Source organism: Micrasema longulum, unplaced genomic scaffold, assembly GCF_059751315.1.
Source record: "Micrasema longulum isolate JH-2025_06_02 unplaced genomic scaffold, ASM5975131v1 h1tg000581l, whole genome shotgun sequence".
Classification (NCBI taxonomy): Eukaryota; Metazoa; Arthropoda; class Insecta; order Trichoptera; family Brachycentridae; genus Micrasema; species Micrasema longulum.
Window position 1 is genome coordinate 114849 of NW_028277777.1, and position 24268 is coordinate 139116.

The window sequence follows — 24268 nt, forward strand, 5'->3', positions numbered from 1 at the left end:
GTTCTTAGCCTGATTTGGTGCAAAAAAATAATGGTCATTTTAACTACTAGAACGAAAAATAAAGGGTTGTGGTTCCATGAATAGTATTATGGACTACAAAACAGGAGATTGGAGGTTCCAGCTCCACTCTACAACATTGTTTTCAACTTTCTACCATGGTAATTTAGGACTTAAAGAAAACATCCCCAAAATTGGAAAGTTTGAGTAAATAGGGGTTTAAACCGTCAGTAAGGTCGCAGTGAGTTACATCTTGCTAGAGGGTCTGATTCTAATAAATGTTGCGAATGCCCAATTGCAGTCTACTTCACGAACCCTGGGCAATGGGATCACACTTATAACAGTGTGATTACAGCAAATAACGAGAGGATGAAAAGCGAGTTTCTGGCGCCTCTAAACCAGAACCAACCAGCTACAAGAAGGTAACCCTGACAAAAAAATCCACCAGAGAAGGTAACGGGAAACCACTCTGGTCATCTTTTCCCAGGAATTACTATGGCGAGTACATCCAACAAGCAGTTGTCCTCGCCTCGGAGTATTGCAGGACCGAGATTCTTTCGCTGTAGTGATCTTCAACGTTGGAGGGGCCTGATAAGGCACCACAAAAAGAAGAGTAAATTATAAAACGCAGGTACATATTTTTGTAAATGTTTATTTCTAAGTTTTTCATAATCGTACGCATTGCTTATTCGACCATTTGAGAAGTTCGTCATTTATCACTCGAATCACGTCCGTAATAAGGTCCCTGAGTGTATTCGCGACGTTTGGGTTCGCCGAAAGGCTTTCTTACCACTTCCGATGACGCTTCCCGCCTGCCGCGCGTCGGTATCACTTCCATACTTCCACGTTATGAGTGGAGAGTTCAGTACCGCGCCACGAGCCCGCGTCGCCTGACGCTAACGGCCGCTCAACATAACCGAGTGCCGGGAATAGGCCCCGCGACCGCGATCTGTGAAACACGAGTGTCGCTAATTTTTATTCACGGTAATTCCCGATGTGTTTGCTACAACCCATACTAATTTATACATAAGTCTAACCACACTTTAAACTTAAAAACATCTTGTCATCGTGAAAACATGTGAATTTTAACTGAAATAATTTTTCATATATTTTTTGTTTTTTCACATTAAAAAAATAACACGAAAATTTAAACATAATTTTTGATGTCACACGTTTTTTCTTTATAGATGTAAAACTGTTATTTGAGAGCTTCAATTACCGTTTTGTCAATCCTAAATAAGAAAATAAATATGTTAACTTTTTCAAATAATATTTAAATCACACAAAAATGTTAGTCGAAATAGCAATTTCTTCGTTTCAGAAACAAAAATACAATAAATATGTGTGTATTTTGTCATGGATCTATATGTAAAGTTTTGTTGCGTCAAATAGAGGTAATGTGCTAACTTAGGGCCTGTAAAGTTGAAAATGTTGTAAACAATTTAATAGTCCTGAAAATGCCTAATTAGGCTAACGCACTCATTGGTCAAATTAAATCAAGTAAAAGCAAAAAGTTTTTCGTGATAATTTTATCAAAATCATTAAAAATACACAAATTAAAACATCTTTTTATTTTTTATTTTAAATGTGTTTATTTAGGGTTAAATTGCTTTTTTTTTTTTTTAATCTCTTGAATAGTCGGAAAATAAAAGAAACAGTAGTTTTCAGTAGTGAAAAAATCCATTTTTTGTCACAGTTTGTGATATATTTGATGATTCGTAAAAAATCAAGTACATCACAATGTTCGTTAATAAAATACCGGTAAACCCAAAAAAGGATATCTATGAAGCTCAATTTTAGAAATCTAGTACTAGCATCATCAATATTAAAGTAATGCGTCGATCAGTAAAACGTTTATTAAAACCGATTGTTAACAAAGAATTCTACTCAGGTGCAAGAAAGTCGCGTAAACCATACGAGTAATAAATTTAACATACCTGCAAACTTTTCTTTATACTGACACAGAATATTTAATGTATTGACATACGTATTAGTACCAATATAGTGTAGCGTCCTCCTCAGTTAACCGTATTGTTTGCATACTACATACAAGTACTAATCTGTCGTCCTCTTTGTATGTTAAGCCAACTTATCTCGTGTCCGGACATCAAAGAGTGAAGTATTGCTTGATTTAACAAGAGGAATTTCAAAGTGTGTACTAACGATGTGATGGTCTTAATTTGATAATGTTTACGTTTGCCCGATTAATTGACTCTCTAATATTTGATATTTATTTTTTTAAATTAACAATTTCGATAAATAATTCATTTTCTTGATACTCCTATTATATCCTTTAAATAACACAGTTACAAAATATATACAAATCAGTAAGTAGTTAAACAATAATTTTGAAACGTAATCTTTTTCGCTTACATTTTAAAATAATTAATAAATTGCATAACACGGTTGACTTTTATGAGGTAAATATAATATTTATGTTTATATTCTTATATATCATATCAAAACTATTTGTTTTATTAAAATTATCAATTGACAATTCTTGATGGAATCCTATTGTAATGGTGTAATAACTTGTATTCACATATAAGTTATTAATTTAAAAATACCTGGTGACACTTAAGATAATATTAAGTTTTATATAAATTATCCTTACACTGTATAATATTCGCCAGTCTAAAGATGCCCATTAGAGGGTGAAAGCGCTAATTGGTCAAATAAATATCTGGAAGTGTAACAAGTATTTTTTTTTTTTTTATGTAATAACTTTTTGATGTTATAACTTATATGTAAATATAAGTTATTACATCAAAACTATTTGTATTTACAACCTTTTTTGTCTTCGATTTGCCAGTGCTCTATCTCGGTGTTTAACATTGTTTTTCGTTTTACATTTAAAAATCAATAAATGGAATGTAGCGAAATAACAGATAAATAGCAATTATTATTTTATTATTTTTTACAATAATTAAGTAAGACAGTATAAATTTAAATGTTTTTCAACATCAAATGAAAACGCGTTTGACAAGGGAATATGAAAGTCTAGGCATTTATGTGACTCCTGTTATTAGCTGGTTTAAGCGGCCACTTTACACTCACCGTTCTGTCTATTTTCAAACATCCACATTTCCTTTACTCTTCCATTTTTTTTATTTTTGTGGAGTTTTCTTTTTCTTTAGTACTGAATGTTACATAGTGTGCTGAGTGGCTTCTTAAACCAGCCAATTATGGGCCATAAGCCCTGTCTAAACTTCCATATTCTCTTCTTAAAAATATTTTCCCCCCACTGTTGCAATAAATTTAGATCTTAATAACACTCTAGAAAGTGAAATCTAGGCTGTCTATAAACATCTGAACATACTCGAAACATTGTTGACTACATTTTTTAAAAAATATACGTTTAAAAGGTAGTACATAAATCCAGTATTTTTTTAAAACAAATATTATAAATAAAGTAGTAGAACATCTTACACACTGAGAAAAAAACCTTCATAAAAACATTATGTAGTTCTCTAAACATGTTGTTTTGTTCACAGAATAATAATAACTTAGAGTAATAACCTAATAGAGACGCCCATATAGAGAAAAACCATTATATGATTATTGTCTACGAAGTAAGCTTAATATTACAGCAATACAATGGGCAGTAGCCACTCCCCTACTACGTCACGATTCATGTTTATTTGTTCCTGGCCATCTAAATTTGTTAAGAACAGTATCACGAATCTTGACTTTACAACAATCACGCCAACGTCGCATTTTTCGAGAAACGTATTTTTTTTAAATTTATTTTTTATTTATTCATTTACGGTTCCATGAACCTTTTACATAATTACAATAGAACCAGTGAAACAAATACCACAAAAAATAGCATTATATTAAGAAAAGAACAAACAGATTATACCTGTAGATAGACGATAAAAATTTGAAGTTAATGGTATTTATAACTCAAATATGCCAAAAACGTAGTTAATCGGTTTTCCTTGTATACCCACGATATAGCGTTGCTAGTTTCATTTTTTTTTGTATATGCCTTAATTATCACCAATGCTAACATTTTTTTATTTTTTTATTAATCATTTGCTTTTACAAATTAAAAAAAATAAATTATATACTAACTCGTTAATTAGAAACAAAGTAACTAATAATGTCACGGTTTTTATGAAAAGCTTGGGTAAGCGAAAGCGAAAAAACTTTTCTTTTCATATCAGTTTAACGACCGTAATTATTATGTCATTATATTCATCTTAATAAACCCAAAAATTATGACACACATAACACATATTCTGTTCCATATTCAGTGTTTTTTTTTTGTTCGATAAAATATCTAACGATTTGACTAAAACGCGATTTTAGACCATTATTAAAAATATATATATATTTTGGTCTTCAAGGCATAATTTCATTCTATTAATTTGCCTAAAAACGGGTAATATCTCTTAAATTTTAGAGAAAAATCAGCAGGGTGTTTTTGGTAATTTTTAAGTATTTTCTAGTTTTCTACTTTTTGTGTATTTAAAATCAGGGCAACTAATAATTTGTCAAGGCGACAAATAAAAAATTTCGTTTATTTGATTCAATTAAGTTATTTATTTAGAAAAAATTAAAATTTAAAAGAGAAAAGAGTTTTATTTATTATAATATTTATCAACATCTTTTTGAAAGCTTTCATTAAAATATGGGTATTCTATTTTATTAACATTTCATAAAATACCTTTTTATAGCACATTTATTGATTATTATATTTTATCTTGATTCAGAGTACATGTTTTTTTAGGATAAGTTTTTTATGGGCCTGCTTTTTGCACTTAATTTTGTGGGTAGTCATAGGAAAATATAAGTTTTTATTCAACCTATACCAAATTAATTTCACTGTAAAAAACGCATAAATTTCTTATTACCATTACTATATTTGCGTTTATATTCGTGAAATTGATTTAAAATATCATTAAACAGACATAAAAAGGTTTTACTCTACCCACAAAACACGTCCCACTTATAGTTTTCTTTTGACTAAAAATATCACAACAATAAAAAAAGCTGCCATTGTGCAAAAAGGTGTAATATTTTATTCAAAAATAATCGTTGACCTACGTTTTTTTTTTTCAAACGTATTTCAGTTTTAAACAATATTTGATATCTGGATAAGCATATCACATTTCTTATGTAAAACCACAATAACTGAAACTAAACTAAAACTAAAAATAGCCATTTTAAGGTATTAGTATAGATATTAAGGTAATATAAATATCACAACTCCAAAATAAATTTCTACAAGTGAAATCTTCAGATTATACTCAACGATAATTTAAGACAATACTATTCTAAGTCTTTGAAAATATAAATTTAATGCATTTTAAGACCACGTCATTTAAAAATTATTTAGATTTGCAGAAAATAATTATAGAGTCCAAATATCTCGGAAGTACGTTTATTGGGTTGTAATAGTAAAAAATAAACTATAAAAATTCATTTCAGCCTACACAAATAAGAATCAATTAAAAAAATTCCTTTATGTAATTATTGTATTTCATCATGTATTGTATATTATATTATATTATATAACCCATCATGTATTGAATTTCGGAAGAAAAATTACATTTTTGACATCAATTGTATTTTTGATTAATTGTTTCATCATCAATACCTTTCCACACCCAATGGTGAATATTTAAATACTGTCTAAAAGGGTACAAAAATGTATTCCAGTATTATTATTATTTACAGTTCCTTTGTATTCATTTATATTAAAAATGTTATGTTTTTTGTCCTAAAATAGGGTTGGGTTAGCAAAAATCAGTCAATAATTTTATTTTTCCATTGAAAATACTTGCCGACAAAAAATCAAATCAATTTCGTTAAAATTTTTAATAATAATATATTTTGAAAAGTTGATAAAATCTATACATTTCATTAATTCTACAAAATCTCAAATGCGTTGGTTTAAAAAACTAGAATTGAACACAAGTACTTTTCTTCTAAATAATAACATTTGTTAAAAAAAATATTATAAACATATGACCCTATCCATAAAATTTATTATTCATAACATTATTTCAAAAAAGTACAAGCCATATATTAAATGGAAATTTTGTAGGTACCTACTACTACTTGTAATTTTAAAGAATTACATCTAGATGTTATTTTTTCGTACCTATCTCAAACGAATTAAGATCTTACTTACTTATTGAAATATTGTCGGTAACGTTAGTTTAATCAATATGTTCATAAAGCCTATGATTATTTGCCTAAGGATCAATTAAAGTTCGCCCGCGGCTGTCATCATCCGAGACCGATGTACGCTTTTTATCGTCATCCGTCAATCAAAATTTTATTCCAAATAGAAATATTACAATTATAGTATTTATTTGATCGCTTCTTGATTAGCTGTCATTTTCGCGTTAGCCATCAATGTTTCGCGATCAATTCGCATCGGCGTTCTCACACGACGTATCGAGAAGCGAGCATTCGCCATTAACCCAGAGCAGCGCCACTTTGTGTGATGCAAAATGGGACCAAGATGGACTAATGGCGAATTTTTTCAGTCGCGGTTTCTCACTGATAAACGAATCACGACGTGTATTATTATTTCAGCGGTTTTAAAATTTCATAATTACCAGTTGTATGTCCGTTGGCCGTCTTGTGATATACAAGCGCGAGTTGGGATTGATTGTCGGACAACGATGTACGTATAAAATACGTATAATGTATTGGATGGACTTTTTTCTTTCAGGAGGACGGCGTATACTCTACTATACTACGTTCGTTGACTGCACACAGCCTAATGTACAATGTACAGTAGGTATAGGTACTATACACGTTTGATGACTTTTATTGCCTACCTAATCATGTGTAAAAGCGTACGAAAGTACTCCGCGCGTACAAAAACGAGGTCACGGCGGATTCACATTCGGTGTTTTATTCTACCCATGCTGACATGTGTAAAAGTGATTGTTTATTTGTTTATTGATTATTTTAATTGAGTGTCAATAAAACCCACGGACTGACGTTTTTATGAATACACACGTCAATACGAAGTTTTCCATCTCGAACGAGGATTAGTAGTATCGGTACCTGGCTGTAATTTCCGTAAGATAAGTTAGTGTAGGTAGGTGAATCCAACCAATTTATCTGACCATTTATTTCCTTTGACAAGCGTTGTGGCTTAGTGGTAAACGTGACTGATTTTTAATCATCGAGTGACGGTTTTTTTAAATATCATTGTGGGAAACAACGAAAGTACTTTTAGGTGAACTTTAAATGCGACAAATACTTTTTTTAAAATAATCTATGTATGTACTTTAAACTACATTTCGTACTGTTTGCAATCGTGATTGTAGTTTTTCTAAAAAACCGCATTTTATTAAATGTATTTAATTTGGCTCAGTAAAGTGTGGAACATGGTTTTGGGGCAAGTTTTTTATATTCTTAAATAGTAAAAATATTTTTAATACATATAAAAATTCATGTCACGAAATGTTTACTTTTGTCTTTTTCTTTATACCTACTAACCCTTTTTCTAACTTTAGTGTCAATACATATTTTTTATGTTTAACTAAATAAAATAACCAAAATGGAACAAGGTGCCTTAAAATTGAACAATACTAAATTTTACATTTTTATTTTATTTTTTAAATGACTGAGAACAGTAGTTATCATGTTGTTATGCAAAAATATAATAATTACTCTTTTTTGTTTGTAGGTGGTTAGACAATTTTGTTACCAACTGTTCAAAGAGGGCAATGACATTTTATTTGGCATATATTTCACTAAGCGGCCTTATATATTATTATTTCCACCGGTTCATCTTGATATTTTGGCAAACCGTCGTGTGTTTAAATAGGTGCCCATCTTGTTAGTCCCAAAAAATCACTCACATATAACCAGTATTTTATTGATGTAAAAACATTAAACAATATTATGATGCCTCTAAGATCTTTTTAAACTTGTCTATATCACTGAATTCAATAATTTAAAAAACATGTACTCTTAAAAATGTTTCAAACTAAAGAGCTTCTTACCAATATACAAATAAATACCTTAAAATAATTCACTTTTTGAAGTTTAAGTTATTGCTCTTTTGACATTTATCAACTCCTTTATTTATTTAACATTAAAAGATATTTTTAGATTGTCATTCATCATATTTTTTGGGGTGTTTAAAAATCAAGCTTAGTTAGTTTAGTTAATTTATTATTTTTGGATAATAACTATTATTATTATTTTCTAACTAAAGGCAAAGGGGAAAAACTGAAACTTGTTTCCCACCAATTGGCACTGGCAAGATAATTATGTGTATAAATTATTTTTTTTTAGAAAAAAGTGAAATATTTGAGTTCTTATTATTTACTCAAATATTTCAATTTGCAGACTAATTCCTAGAAGTCGTAAATAACTTGTGCTGGAAAAATGGAAATCGAGTTGTGGTAAGGTGCGATTTGACCTCGGACCTTTGGCCTGTGAGTCCACAATACTGCCACTGCACCGCAACCCGGTTACTTGATACACTTGTCACTAGGCTTATGAATGGTAAATTATTTATTAATTTAGTCAACATGAATATAATTTTTATCACAAAAATCGATTTATTTCATTGAACTTTTAACTATGTTAGGTTTATAAATTTTAAGTACTCAAAAAATATACCATGGTAAATTTGAGTTGACAAAATCGAAAGTTTGTAACAAACCATTCAAGATTGGGTTCAAAGGACCTGATTATTAGGAGGTTTAGACGGAGTGCATTTACGGAAGTAACATGTAATTTTCCGATAAAAAAAAATGTATTTTATCAAACTTACGGATTTTATTTAGCACGTTTTCTAAACGCATCTTCAATTTAAAATTTCACTATATTTATATATTTCACCAATTTCACTATACCTTTGTGGCTTGTGCGCCAGCAATATCTGGTTTTAGACGTTATACCTACCTCCTTATTATAATGCCAGCAGGAACAACATAACTCTTTGACACTCCATGTATGGAACAATTATAATATTGATCCGTTACAAGAGAAAACAGTTAGAACAAAAGTCAATTCATCTTTTTCACTGTTCATTATAGCTGGTAAATCTATTACGGGACGTAAATACTCTCGGACCTATTCGTGTGTGGGGAGATATCGAATTTATTGAGTTCACAATCTCAACGTATATAAACTACCAAATATGTATGATTGGGGTTTTTTTATTTAAATATAATTCATGAATTCGAATACTTTTATCGTCATTTTTTATATTTTTTAATCCAGGCTTCTTAAACAACAAAAATATGAAAGCATCATAAGAGATATTTATTCATTTATTTATTTATACATATCATATCGTCGGTCGGCATGTATTGCCGCCAATTTACAATTTTGGCAAAAATGATATTTTCGTACGGGGAGATTTTTAACTCTTTTTGGATGTTCGGTAATCATACGATACGCGTAGAACCAATAGGAGGCGAGCTTTCTAAAAAAAAACAATACCGCGGAGGTGAGTAAATCATGTGATAAATTTGATTCTAAAAACAGTTTTTACTATCTTCTGAAAAGGTTTATTTAGTGGATTTGCGGTAATGCACACCGACCGATATAACAAAAAAAAAACGAATCCCTAACTCTAAAAGACTAAAAGCCCTTTATTAAGCTAGGACTCAATATAATGGAAAGTGGAAGTATAAATATTATTTAAAAACACAAAAATAAAAAATTTAACATGCACATCAATTTTCACAACCATCTGGACAACACAAGTGATAATAAAAAAATATAGATTTAGCCGTGGTTTAAAATATTTATTCACGCAAAATACTTAGTTTGTATAAAAAATTCAAAAATATATAAAAAAATACGGATTAGATTTTGACCTTTGATACAATTTGAGACTTCGTTTAAAAACTACGCGAAGTCACTGTCTTTGTACTTAGTTGAGTTTGATCACGTTAATTATATACTATATACATTCATGCTTAAATGGTGTCACGTGTCTTAAAAATAAGCTTTCGTGGTGAAGTGGCTAAGAGGCTTGATTAAAAACACAAAAATTTACTTTGATTTTTCTCAAGCCTTGGTGTTCTGTGCTGTAATTGATCACTGTAATAGGGTCTCCTGGCCTGTTGAGGTGCAAAAAAAAATTAAAAATAATGAGGTTTATTTTATTGATCCGTGGACCATTAATTATATATTAAGATACGTACAATGCGTTTGAACGATCAATGGCCTATATTCATGTGATAGTGCCCTGTCGGTGATTTTTATTTGTGCGTGTACACACACTACAAAATTTCATATGAAAACTTTCTGTAATGGATACATAAACAAAGCCTATTAAAGGTTTGAATTCACTGGTGGTTATATTTATAAAAAATCTAATTTTATTTAATTTTCTTTATTTAATTTCATTTTTTCTTTTTTATTTAATTTTTTTATGCACCACAACAGGCCAGGAGGCCCAATCACAGTGGTGAATTACATCACAGAACACCCAGGCTTGAAAAAATCACATTTATTTTTTGTGTTATCACCGGGAATCGAACCCGGAACCTTCAGTGTGTGAGTCAAGCGTCTTAACCATTACACCACGGAGGCCATCCAATGATTATATTTCACGATTTATAAATCACACTAACATTGTAGAAATCATTTCTTTGATTTGCGCTTATACAGTCCTTTAAAACCTCAATTGACACCTGAAAATAGTATTTTATTTTACTGAAATAAAGTAAAATCGTTAGTTTTATGACGATACCCCATCAATGTTTTCATAAAAAATGCATTGGCCCTTTTAAGGTGTGATTACTTAGAACTGGAAGCAACATTTTACAAAATATAAATCAAGATGAAACCGGTCTTAAATTCGAACAAAAACGCATATTTCATGCAACTTTTACCATCCTGATATTGAACTAAATATAACACCTAAATAATATCTGTATGCCAGATGCAAACTACGGCAACTCTAAATATGATTAAATTGAAATATTGATGTGTCGAAATAAAAATTTTCGTCCTCTATTTCAAGGTAAATAGCATGAACTCCTAATTTCTTTAATTTCATTTTTTTATTGTAACTCCACGCCAAATAAGGGGTTACGGAAAGTAAGAAAACATACAGTACTCCAAAAAATTTTACAAATGTGTATTTTTGTAATGTGGATCAATATAGTTTAGAATACAAGTTTACTTAAAAGCGTCACATTGAAAGATACAATATGTTTAAAATATGACAAATCACTAATTTGTCTATCCTGAAAAGTTGGGTTTATGAAGATATTGTAGTTTACCTCTCGCATACAGATATAAGTATTACTTCAGGTAATTAAATTGCTTCTAAGCCATTTAGCACATTTAATTAAATAAACATGTTACAAATGCTGAATATATGGAATTTCAAATCGTTGATTCAAATCGCTTTCCTTTCCTTAATTCTCCAAAAATAATCTAAAAATTCTTTTGGTCACATGAATATTTGCACGTTTTTTAAAATACGTAAATTCAATATTTGCGTTCTTGCGATTTACCAACATACCTTAATTTTGGAGACTATTTTCAACGATCTGTAAAAAACTCACTTTTATAAAATAAGAACCAACATGGGGAGGGTTAAATTTAAAAAATCGGTGGCACTAGCCACGGGACCCTATCTCTTTTTTATGTATATCTTGGATGTAGCTAGTTTACAAATAACGCGTCTATTTATTATACGTCAGTGCTAAATATGTAGAAAGAACACTTGGCATTCAGGAATCGAGTCCATCGCGGGCTAAGTAGACTACATATTTGTGAGCGGTTCAGACACAGAGGATGCTCGCAATATTTGACAAATATCAATCAAATCAACGTATCAGATCGGATTTCTGTAAAGCTGGGGGCTATTTCTCCGTACAACAATGGCATGCCTACCAATGTGGAGTATATCTCGCACTTAGGTGACATCATGCGAAGTATTGGCCGAACACGTCGATCTATATTCAATATAATGATCTCGGTAAGTAACGGAGTTTCTCCAGTAAATTCTCACGGAGCCCCAGGGTAGCAAGGGGCGTTACCCGACTTACTATGACATCAGCAGGCCTATTCTCATTTCAAGCTAACGACGAGACAAAAGATTTATTCCAAAAAATTTTTTTCTAGACCGCACGATTAATATACGCAGATTTATTTATTTGTTTTAATCATATTTCGACTTTCGATTACTTTTACAATTGTTAAAGTTTTTTAGGCTAGCGCAGCTTCTTAAGTTTTCTTAATACATATTTTTTATTTTTTTATGGATTTTACGGAATGTCAACTTGATAATAAGTGAATTTATGGAAACATAAAAGTGTCCTTTTTTGATCTAAAATAAATATTTATTTTTATATTGGAGTTGCATTATTTTTTGTGCAATGTTCGGGTTATTTTATATTTATTTATTTAATTACTTTTAAAAAAATGTTCTATTAAATGTAACGATCGGGTAGGATGTTTCGGCTGTGGCCAGTTTTAGGAGCTTCTCTAGGAGGAGACGAGGAAACCAAGGAAAACTTGTCAGGAGAAGGCGGACTGTTGTCATTCGTCAACAGACCTTCTGATCCTTAAAGAGTGCTCGGCATTTGGTTTCGTGCTATCATTAATACCTTTTATTGCCTTTACTATATCTATCATTTATAATGTTACCTCTCTTGACAAATCCTAATGACTAATCATAAATATCGTGTAAATTTTCATTTAGAGTTTTGCATCACGCCTCCAGTTGCATTCTCTGTAAACCAAAAAGGGGACAAGGCATCAACAGATGGGAGACATCTTGGAGAATAACATCATCGTATGGGCAGGTGTTAATCTCAGATATCTTGAATATGTGCAAGTAGCTCATGAATCCACCATATTAAGAAATGTTAGCGTTCTTATAATTCACCCAAATATTTCAATTTTGGTGGCTATTTTCAAAAAATTATAAATAATTCACCATAAGAAAATGGAAATCAAGTTGGGATAGAATGAGGTTTGAATCTCGGACCTCTGATCCGTGAGTCCGCAATACTAGCCACGGGACTACAACCCTATTCACCGTATCCGGGCGGATAAATAATACAATGAGGAAGTTCAGTGGTTGTTTTTTATTTGTTAATAGACTATTGAACTAAGTGAAAAAAAAGCAATTTTTATGCATCGTATTATCTACGTTACGATTTTTATAAGTTTTGTATTTCTGAAATAACTCCGTGCTTATTTTCGATCAGTTCTGCCCATTAGTCTGTTGCCGGCAAGTAAACCGGAAATCTTCCATAACTCTTTTTGCATTGGTTGATTCATATGAGCTAGTAACGTCGTTCAAAGTAGTCCGCTTTTGTAATTCTTTTCGTACATTTTTAGAAAACTTTGCTGTTCAATTTAATGCTCCAATTTAAAAAAAAACATTTATTGTATCCAATTTCCTGTAGAGCTGAAGTTCCTAATTATGTGTGTAAAATAGAATGAGAATCCTATACAAACATCTTTGACTCGATGGCTACTCTCGGGACAAAATACTGAAAAGGAAATCAAGTGGAGATTCACCTCGAATCGATGTCTTGGTTCGATTCCTGGAAGGTCGATATGAAATATTAATTAAAAGGTCGATTTTACTATTATGATGGGAAAGATCGAGGGAAAGCGTGGGGTTGGAAGGCGACAGATGTCCTGGCTGAGAAACATCCGCGACTGGACGGGAGTGCGTGGGGTCGAGGCGCTGTTCCAGTTGGCGCAGGACCGGAATGCTTACTCTAGAGTGATCGCCAACGTCGGGGAGACCTGATATGGCACAGAAAGAAGAAGAAGTCGATTTTACCCTACAATATTTCATTTTTACTGGACTGGCACCTGAAACGGACGATAGATCACTTAACCTTGATGTAACAAATGATTGAGGTACGTTTCATTTGAATTACCAAAGCGGTGCCCTATACATCATCTGGTGTGGATAATCATCATCACCATCAAACCTTTTCCGCACCTAATGCTGCATAGGGCTCTGCATTGGTACACCAATCGCAACGTATTTTGATATTTCTTGTTGAATGAAGAAAAGATGATCAGTATTACTATTCAGGTACCAGTCCAGGGATTGTGAAATAATCTGGTGCTACAACACCCTTTTAATTAAATATTTCATCTTAACCATGCCGGGATTAAAACGCGAGACCTCTTGCTTGGTAGGCAAACGCGCTGACCATTACACCACGAGGCCGACAAAATAATAACTTGTAATAACCTGTTGGTATAATTTACTGTAATAACTTTCATAATATTAACAGGATTTCATTAAGCTAGTCAATTTAAAAATATTAAAAATGTAAACACCTTTTTTTACTCATTTGTGCATGTTGTGTTCATATAAATATAATCGATGAACAATATTTAAACATAACAAATTGTACAATGTTTGATTATGTCCAAATGCTTGCAGACTGGCTGATCCCTTCTCAAAAATGTTTTCCCTTTCTGTTGAAATAAATTTATATAACAAATTGTGATTATTATACCAACGTCGTAGGTATTGTTTATTGTTTGTGAACCATAATAATCAAAATTAAAATAAAATAAAATAAGGACATGGTAATTTGTTGTTTTTTTCATATTGTTGGAACTTTTCTGTAAATATTTTTTTATCACACTCCATTAAGCATCGTCTTTCTAGAAAACTTGCAAAGGCGAGATTCTATTCGTTTTATGATATAGTCTGCCTACGAGTACAGATTTTTGGGTAATTTCATTACTTAATTCTGTCATCGACGTAATGATTATTATATACGGTGCTCCAGGATAGTGCGAGGTCAAGAAGACTTTTTCGAGTCATCGAACCACTTGTCCAAGTAAAGTCCACTACCGCACTTTCATTATACGTAGTTATAAAATGTTATTTCATCTACTCACGAACTTTTTATAAAATAATTATTGATATCGAGTGTTGACTACAAAATAAAACAATTTTATGCTTAGCATTTTTTCACACATTTAGAGTCAAAACTTGGCAGTCTAGAGTCTTGAGCTAATGTAGGGTACTGTCCCAGGGCCCGAACCTCAATTACAATGGGAAGTAAAGAGAGTTATTTTCAATTGTCTTCACAGGCTACCGAAGAAGACAATTGAATTTTTTATCCAATTCACACTTTCTTACAGAAATTCAATTATAGTTTATAAAGATAATTGAAAATAACTTTGTTTACTTCCATATTTAATACGGCCCAGAATTCCCAGAGTAAACTTATTTTTTTCAAATGATTTTTGTCTTATGCGTACTTATGCAACCCCTTATAAAACTACAATAATTGTCAACCGAATGCACCATATCTCGATTTTTTATGCTAGATGCCAAGTAATGGTAGTGAAACACACATTTTAAAATAAATGTTGTATTTAGATGTAACATAATCCGAAACCTCTTGCATGGTAGAGAAATGCACTTGAAATACAATGAAATAATATCTTAAATGCTTCATTATTTTCGTGTTTTATTTCACTAAAAAAGCGCTGAAAGTGACCAGAGCTTCGGAATAAGTGCGCGTCAACGCAGCGGCTCGTCTTGAGAACCGAAATGGCTTCGATATTTTTTAAATAATTCCAGCCGTAACGAGCCGCGCCCTCTGCACGCAGTACCTACATCATACGAGTTTATGTATGTAAGGCTCCCAGTACTATGCCTCGTATGGCCGTGACCGAGTGGTGGAATTACTCAAACTTGATCTAGTCGTCATCGGAACAGTGACAATAGAATGAGAGGTCGAGCCTTACATAATAAATAAACGTCAACGATAATTATTAAAAAATCGTAAATAATTTCTATGGATATTTTAATACTTCCCTTTGTAACACGAAGCCAACCAAACGCATAACTAATTAATTTATTTATTGTGAATACATAGCACCTCAATAATTCAAATAAATAATCTGTCAATAATTTATATAAATTGTTGTTAAATGTCCGTTTGCCAAACAATTAATTATATGTTAATATTATATTTTTAAATTTAATCTTTTTGATGATGTTTTCTTACAACCAAAAATATTTTTGTAAGACTCGGTTAAAGCAAAAGTGCATAAAATATATTTTAAGTTTATTGCATCTTGGGGATCGAAGCCTTATCATTTCAATTTCAAAGCATAAAAAAAAACTAAACTAAACAACATCGAATTTTACCAACTTAATATATTTGATATTGTTTCTCTCCCAAATTTCATTCGAATTTTATTTATAATTCCCATGTCTCGTTTAATAAGTTGTGGTTCACACAACAGTTTTTAGGGGCCACATAATCGAAAAAGTCTCCAAAAGTAGTGTATTCTAAAATATACAAAACGTTTTCCCGTGAGCGCAATAATAACCAGTTTCTTTACTACAAACGACTAAACATATCGAAATTTAACCAAAATTCGTCTTGATATTATGCTTTCTAATTACTTAGCAATATTACAACGTTATGAAAAAGTAGCATTCATGATACTAAAAAAAATATTGAAGATCGTTATATTGCTGGGCCCCGATTACAATGGGAAGTTAGCATTTATCTTAATTTTTATCTAAAAAGTAAAATTAATTATCTCTATGAAAAGCAGAATACGCAAACAATTTTTTTTTCTAATCATGTTCAATTATAGGTTACCGACAAAGATATTTTAAATGTTCATGCAAATATACTCATTTTCGTACACAAATATCGGTTTTTCTTTATAGACAGTCGAAGATAACTCTGTTAACTTCCCACTGTAATCGGGGCCCAGGTGTACATACTCGATTGCGTTGAACATACCGGTGCGGTGAGTGGAAATATATATCCAGTGACGGCTTTATCGAATAATAATTTTATATGAGAAATTTTATGTTCGTGTACAAATCTTAAGGAATAATCTAAATTATTAGGCACTTATAAAGCCTTACATTGAATGTTTGTTAATATTACAAATTGATAGCATGTCCACTTGTATTTATGTCAATGCCTGAAATTAATTTATTGATCTACAAATTTAGTGGTTGGTAATAAGTTTTCAAAATCAGTAAATTGTAATATTCTTTATTTCAATTTCAACTACTGGAAAGCAGGAATATAAACACCGATAGACTTTTATTTTTTATTCGTTTGGCGCAATCTAGATATTGTTATTTTTTGTATAAATTTGAATAAATAAAATAAACAAAAAAGTAATTGAATATGTTGATTTTAAATTTGAATTTCTCTTTTCAAGATTGAGCAATTTGTAAATATGATATAATTTACTAACAAAACCCTTATAAATTCTTTATTTCTTAACTAGAAATTGACAACAAAATATTCATTTCATAGAGCAGATATTTAATGAGAAGTTTTAGAGTAAAAATTGTGACTTTAAAAAAACGTACCACATATCAATGACAGTAGTAAATAATAACATAGAATATAATATCAACTAAAATCAATCTTCTTTCCCCGTGCGTTAAGCAAGCATCCTAGCGATTAGATTACACCGTGAGAACATCAAAATTGATATTAATTATTTATTGAATTAATATTAGATATTGAACTAAATTTTTAGTTGGACTGAAATATTCATAAAGCGTGTTTATACCGTGAGAACATCAAAATTGATATTATTAATTTATTGAATTAATATTAGATATTGAACTAAATTTTTAGTTGGACTGAAATATTCATAAAGCGTGTTTATATTATTTTGAGACATGCCTTACTTTGACTGAGAGTGGTTAAAAATAATTAAATAATTTAAGATAACATAGGTCGTCACGTCTTTAAATTCACGAAAAATTTCTAATTTGTAGGTGCCTAATTCATTTGAATTTTCACCCGCCAGTACCTTTTTATTACTACATTTTTTTTTTTAACCAAATATGACTGTAAAACACATTATTTTATAATCAGCTTAAAATATCGAATGTAATTAACATATGTATTTACCACAAAATGTTTAATAAACTTTCAATAACATGAACTTAAATAGATTGTTTAATTTCTTTACTTTAACACAAGTTGTAACTTTACAAAAACCTGGGTTATTTCAAGACTTGTTAACAATTATTAAAATAACTTATTCGGGAACTTCTAATCAAATTTATCATTTTTTATGGACACACTAGCGGACCCGTCAGACGTTGTCATTCCCGAACGTTGGCTTCCTTGTTATTAGCCAGAGATAATGTAGAACTATTACGGGAGAGTCAGAGATAATGTAGAACTATTACTAGTTCTATTAGCTTGGAAAAAGACTTTTCATTGATAAGTTGTGATTAAATTCCAAAACTTAAAATTTATAATATTCAAATATTCCATTTAAGTAGGTACCTAGGTACTTGTTTATGGCTTTATGGTTAAATTCCAAAACATAAAATATTTATTTTTTCAAATATGGCATTCTTTTTGCAAACGTCAAACTCCGGTCGTCTTACCAACAAAGGGGTGTACTTATGCAGGAATACGATTTTTAAAAATGTATTGAATTGAATATTATTTAAGTGTTACCAAAAATCCAATAAAAAGAAACAAATGGGTAGAAATTATAAGGAATTTAAGAAAAGAATCTGATTGAGATCTACAAAAAACAAATGCTGTTTGTAAACATTCAAAAACAACCTTTTTTTATTCACAAAAAACAACATCTTTCCATTTTTTTGTAAATGCATTCTCCTTGAATCCAACCCTGGTAGATCGATGAATTAAACATTAATGCTCCTAACTTCTTTTTTACATATTCGATTGAAAATTTTAATATCTACGAACACGAACATCGCAAAGATCTATGTTTCTCTGAAAACCGCACGTAAATCAGTTAAGCCGTTTAGGAGGAGTACGGTGACATCACACGTACAGAGGAATTATATATATAAAGATTTTTTATTTAAAAAAACCTATTAAAATTCATTCAAGTTCTTTAACTAGATTAAAACAGCTCGTCTAAAACACTAGAAATCTAACATTTTATTCAATTTACAAAACCTATTTTTTATCATTTTGTCGTGCTCACTCAGCTTTGAGTTATATCCCACGGTGAAAATCATTCTGTCGTTGTTAGTAAACAGATCTCAGGCCGAATCCGCCGAATGCAGTAATAATTACCTGACGGAGAATTAACTTAATCGTCATGAAGGTTTAACTGGTTCAATCTGCAGAGAGGGGATACAAGCGCCACGCAGTCTGAGTGAATGAGAACATACATAGATATACTAACCATACATTATACACTTCTATAACCCAAACAAACTCCCATATCGTGATCTCATTTCTGTGACCATGTAAACCTTCGTTTTCTTTCATCTTTAGAGTATCTATTCACGGTAGTATAAATATAGGTTTTATTATGAGCCCTGTACATTTAATGGGCGAATGCGCGTAGGAGTTAAATTGAAAAACGTAGGTAGTTTTTCTACTGAGAAAACGAAATAATCACACCATGACTTTTTGAAAGCCATAGCGCCTCAAGTTCATGTTGAATTTTTTTCTATATCTGTATATTATAACAGAAATACAGGAACCCACGGACGCCCACTTTTCTATGTTTTTGTGGGTAAAAAGTGCAGTTATTTTATGTTAATAGTTTAAGTAATACAATTTTCATTACTTATGATGACTCTTAAATGTAATCAATGTAACATTTTAGTTTCATGAGCACAGTTAACATATTATTTCACTGATTATTCCAGATTTATTAATTATCTATTTTTGATCGCTAACGATCTATCGCTAACGTATCTAAATACTGATGATAATTTTATTTTCCTTTTAATGTATAAAACTCGTATTCTTTAAGCAGACATTGTTAAACTATAATAAAAATATTATTTATATTATAAACATACAATGCTTTATACTACAAATGTTTAAATTTTATTGTTTTCGAAAACCTAAAATTATTAGAATTTTATGTACGTAGTTTATTAATGCTTTGAAACAATTTATTTTATCTTTCTAATGATGAAAAACTAGTGATAAAACGGCAAAATTTATTGAATATGGTCAATTTCAGTAACCATCAAATATTTCTAATCGGTAATCAATTAGTTTAAACTCGTCAATTTTTGTACCATTAACATAGATTTTTAACGGCCCATAAGATGTTTCTAATGTCCGAAAAACCCACAACGCGATATTTTTGATATTCACCAAATTTCTAAATACCGTCGGTGAATTTTCAAATGAATACTCAATCATCCAACATGAAGATCATCAGTTAACACTTGTATTACCAATGGATTTACTTCATGCTCGTAAATAAGTGATATCGTAAATCACTACCTTTATATATACTTTCACTTTGCCACATAAAAATACGCCGAGACCGCGTTTTATTTTACGATACGCGATAACCATCGTTCAATTTCTCATAGATTCAACTAACCAGAGTCACTAAACCAGTTTATCATCACCTACTATTGGACATTCAGTATCCAGCAGTTTAGTGTTTAGTTACGCCGCACGCCGCACCGGAAGTGTAGCGTTGTATTCCTAATTCGGTGGTAGAGTAGAGCACATTTTGGAAAAAGCATGGCCGCGGCGCTAGTACCAAACTGGGTGATTTTACCATAATCAGAATTTTATCCCCTTTTTTCATTGATTTTAAGTATAGGCAGTTCTTATTTGTCTTCAGAAATTAGATTGTAATAAGTGAAAATATTTTGATAGAATATCCGTTAATTTAATAAAAATGACTATAAAAATATTGATAATCAAAACATTTTTTATAATATCCTTACAAAAATATTTTTAGGCGCATTTTTGTAATAATTTTTACGAAAATATACAACAAAATTGTCATAATAATAATTTAAGTGAATATTCAACTGAGAAAACGAAACGAAATCATTTAATCAACGACTAAACACATATTTCATAAATCATGATTGTCATTTCCGTATCATTTCAGGTTTGAGAATATTTTTCAACTTACTGTAATACTACTTGTGAAAACCTGTAATTGGCTTATTTGTAATTTGTTTTGATTTAAATATAAGATAAATGTAGCTGCTGGTTATCCGAATACAGAATAATGTTTTTTTTAAATAGCGCATAGGGCACTGCATCAGTATATTAAATGCAGCGTCTCACGAGTACACGAGTATCTCACCTTCATGAGATAATCAGTTATAGATGCTAGTTCAGAAACTACAAAATTTTGCATTGAAAAAACACATTTTAAAAGTAATGTTTTATGTCTAGTTTTTCAGGAGTCGAATCCGGAACCTCAAACGTGATAGAGAAATGACCTAACAACTATGCCACTAGGCAGACAGACAATTGAATAAAAAACCATCAGTTTTTTTTAGTAAGTTACAATATTGCATTACGACTTTAATTATTTATAAAGACGTAAGTTGTGTTGTTTCTGATTATTTTTTTATGTACACTTTGATAATTTTTGAAGATATCATAAAGGTTATCAACACAACAAATTTAAGAAATGCGTAACATTCACAAGAACTTTTTTGTGTGTGTATTGATGCATAAGGTACTGTTATATTATGACATCATCAATACGTTCATCGTGAAAGTAAATCCATTACTTGAGCTCAAGATTCTTATCTGTCCTATCGAATCAGATACCAAAAAACACTTAATATTATCTTGATGGTAAACAGAAATGACATTGTGTACCTACACATTCTTTAGTGGCTTAAATTGGGTTTGCAATAATAATGATAGGATTTAAAATTTAACATATTAAACGCTATCTAAAAACTTGCGGAATGGTTTTATTAGATGGTTATTTATGATTTAAACAAAATATCCTACAAATGACCACCACCGCTTTTCTTACACTGATTGATCTGGTGACGTAAATTTTCGATAACTGTGTGGCATTTCGGATGGTATGACGACTATGCCGCGGAGAATGTTGGCTTCGAGCTTATCGAGAGCCCTGGGTTTGTTACTGTAAATCTGTGATTTAACAGAGCCTCACAGGAAATAGTCTAGTGGTGATAACTCGTGAATTTCGTGAAATAACCGATTCACCAAAATATTCTGGCAATAACTCCATCGTTAGGCTTGCTGTATAGCAAGGCGCGCCGCACCATCTTGTTGAAAACGAATGTCGTCCTCATCAATTTCTTCAATTAGTGGGAAAAAAAAATATTCGTCATGGCACAATAAGCTCACCATTCACAGTAACAATATTTTTGGCTGATTTTTTTAAAATTTTGGCTAAAAAATGATGCTACCATACCATAATCCACACCAGACAAGTGTTTCCAGATATAATGGAGCATCATCAATCTTTTGAAAGTTTGCCCCACAGCAATAGCGGCCTTTTTGCTTGTTGACGTAGCCGTTTAAATAAAAATAAGCCTCTACAGAGAAGTCAATTTTTCGATGAAAATCGGCATTTCCTTTCACGAATTGGTCTTCGAGTAGGAAAAAAATGTTTAGAATAGAATATTTGAACGATTTCCAAACGCTGGGGCCACATAAAAAGATTGATGGTGAAATGGCAAACCTTATAGATGACAACTGCCAGCAGATGTCAAATTTTGACATTTAAATTTGGCCGCTATGCGCTATACAAATCTTATCGTCCCTATTGGCAAACTCGGTACATAAATATAGGTAGCATTTTTAATAATACACACATATTACTTGAGTTCCTGTAATCTCCATCAATTTGTTGATCGGCATTTTTTCAGTGTATTTTTAAGGTGATTTATAAAATGAATATTTAATGCATGTCAACGTAAAACTTTTCTCTACTTAAAGTGTCACCAAATCATACTATAAAATTTTACTTTAATAAATTATAATGGGCTTCCACAAATAATATTCGCTGAGTTGAATGCATTTTGGTACGTGCACTCATAGATATTTCAATGAAAAACGCATTCAAATTACTTAGTGAATTTTCTCAGTGGAAGTTAATTATAATTTTAAAATTAAAATTTTAACGTATGACAGGTTGACAATTTAAGTTTATAGAAGTTTCACTCTGTCATACACTTAAAATATTTATTTAATAAAACAATGAAGATAACGAATTTAATATTTTTCTAATGTTTACCTATATAAACAATGTGGAAGACTCCATGTAATTTTTCTTATGCATTAAAAAAAAAAACGGTTTTTCTTAGCTATAAATAGGGATATTTGGGCCTTAGATGGTCAAGTAAATTCCCCAAAATTTAACGGTTAATCAATTCTTCCTTAACAATCCAATTTTCATACCATTCTTAACTGAAAAAGAGTAATTAATTAAATTAATTTTATTATTGATATTTAAATCATTAACTTTGCTATTAAACATTTGTATGTAACCTTTTATCCACTTTTTTAGAAAATAGAAAAGTCGGTAAGTGGTTACATACAAATATTTAATGACATTTAATGAAATATACTTGAATTTAGTTGAAAAACGAACTTTTATTCATAATTATTACAAAAATATAGTTGTAAGTTGTAAATAATAAACGAGGCTTCAAATTAAATTAAATGATCCATAATTCAAATATACAAATATGGGCATGCATTAAAAAGAAGTGACTCAGTTTTTCTTACTGAAAACGGAAAAAAAGTATATCCAAATTGTCTCAAGTTCTGTTGAAGCAATATTAAATTTTCTTACGCTTTCTTGGAATACAGCTCATTGCGACTTATTGCAGGTACTTTAATCATTTCCTGTTCACTAGAATTCAAAATACTCGTTGTAGTAATTATTGAAGGCTTAATTTCCTCAATTAACTTAACTATTTGTTGAAGATTCTGTATTGGAAAATACTTAACGTTCCTTGCATAGATTTCCGAACTACCACCCGAGTGTATGAATAGTCATGAATTTAAATAAGGGTAAATTATTTTAAAATAAAAACTTTGTTTTAAGTGTTAGGTGCGCATACGTATGTGTATAATTTCCAAGTTTTTATTTTATAAAAATGTATCGTGAAGTGAATAAATTTGGTAAAAACCTGGGAATATTTTAATATTCTTACACATCCATTTCCAAAATCAGCAAGGATTTAATAACTAAGACCTATGTATTATAAATACGTTTTTATTTATTTAAAATGAAACACTTTCTTATTTTTACCACATAAGAGTTTAATATATTATAACACAACTAGTTTCAGGTATTCTATATTACCCATCATCAGGTGTAAATATAAACTAAACTAAAATATAAACACAGATTAATACTAATGGGTCGGGTGGAAGAGGCAAGGCGATGTGAGGCGGAGGGGGTGGGGTTTTCGTAATTATGGGGAATATTGATAAAAGGGGTGAAGAAGTTTTCAACATAATATATTAGAAAATGCACTAATTTTTCTGAATTTGCAAACCATATTATAGATACAAACCATTCTTTTCTTTCCTTTAAAATTAAACTTATTTTGTCACAA

At 30.7% G+C, this 24268-nt stretch overlaps 1 protein-coding gene across 2 annotated transcripts in view; it reads left to right on the forward strand.

Annotated features, from left to right (window-relative positions):
* The first annotated feature begins 852 nt into the window (after positions 1 to 852).
* The window catches only part of LOC148280414 (uncharacterized), a 51192-nt gene continuing 27776 nt past the window's right edge, over positions 853 to 24268 (forward strand). For both annotated transcript variants that reach the window (XM_088228399.1, XM_088228401.1), the window contains exon 1: positions 853 to 981. The gene's annotated coding sequence lies outside the window, so the exon portion shown is untranslated. The remainder of the gene's footprint in view (positions 982 to 24268) is intronic.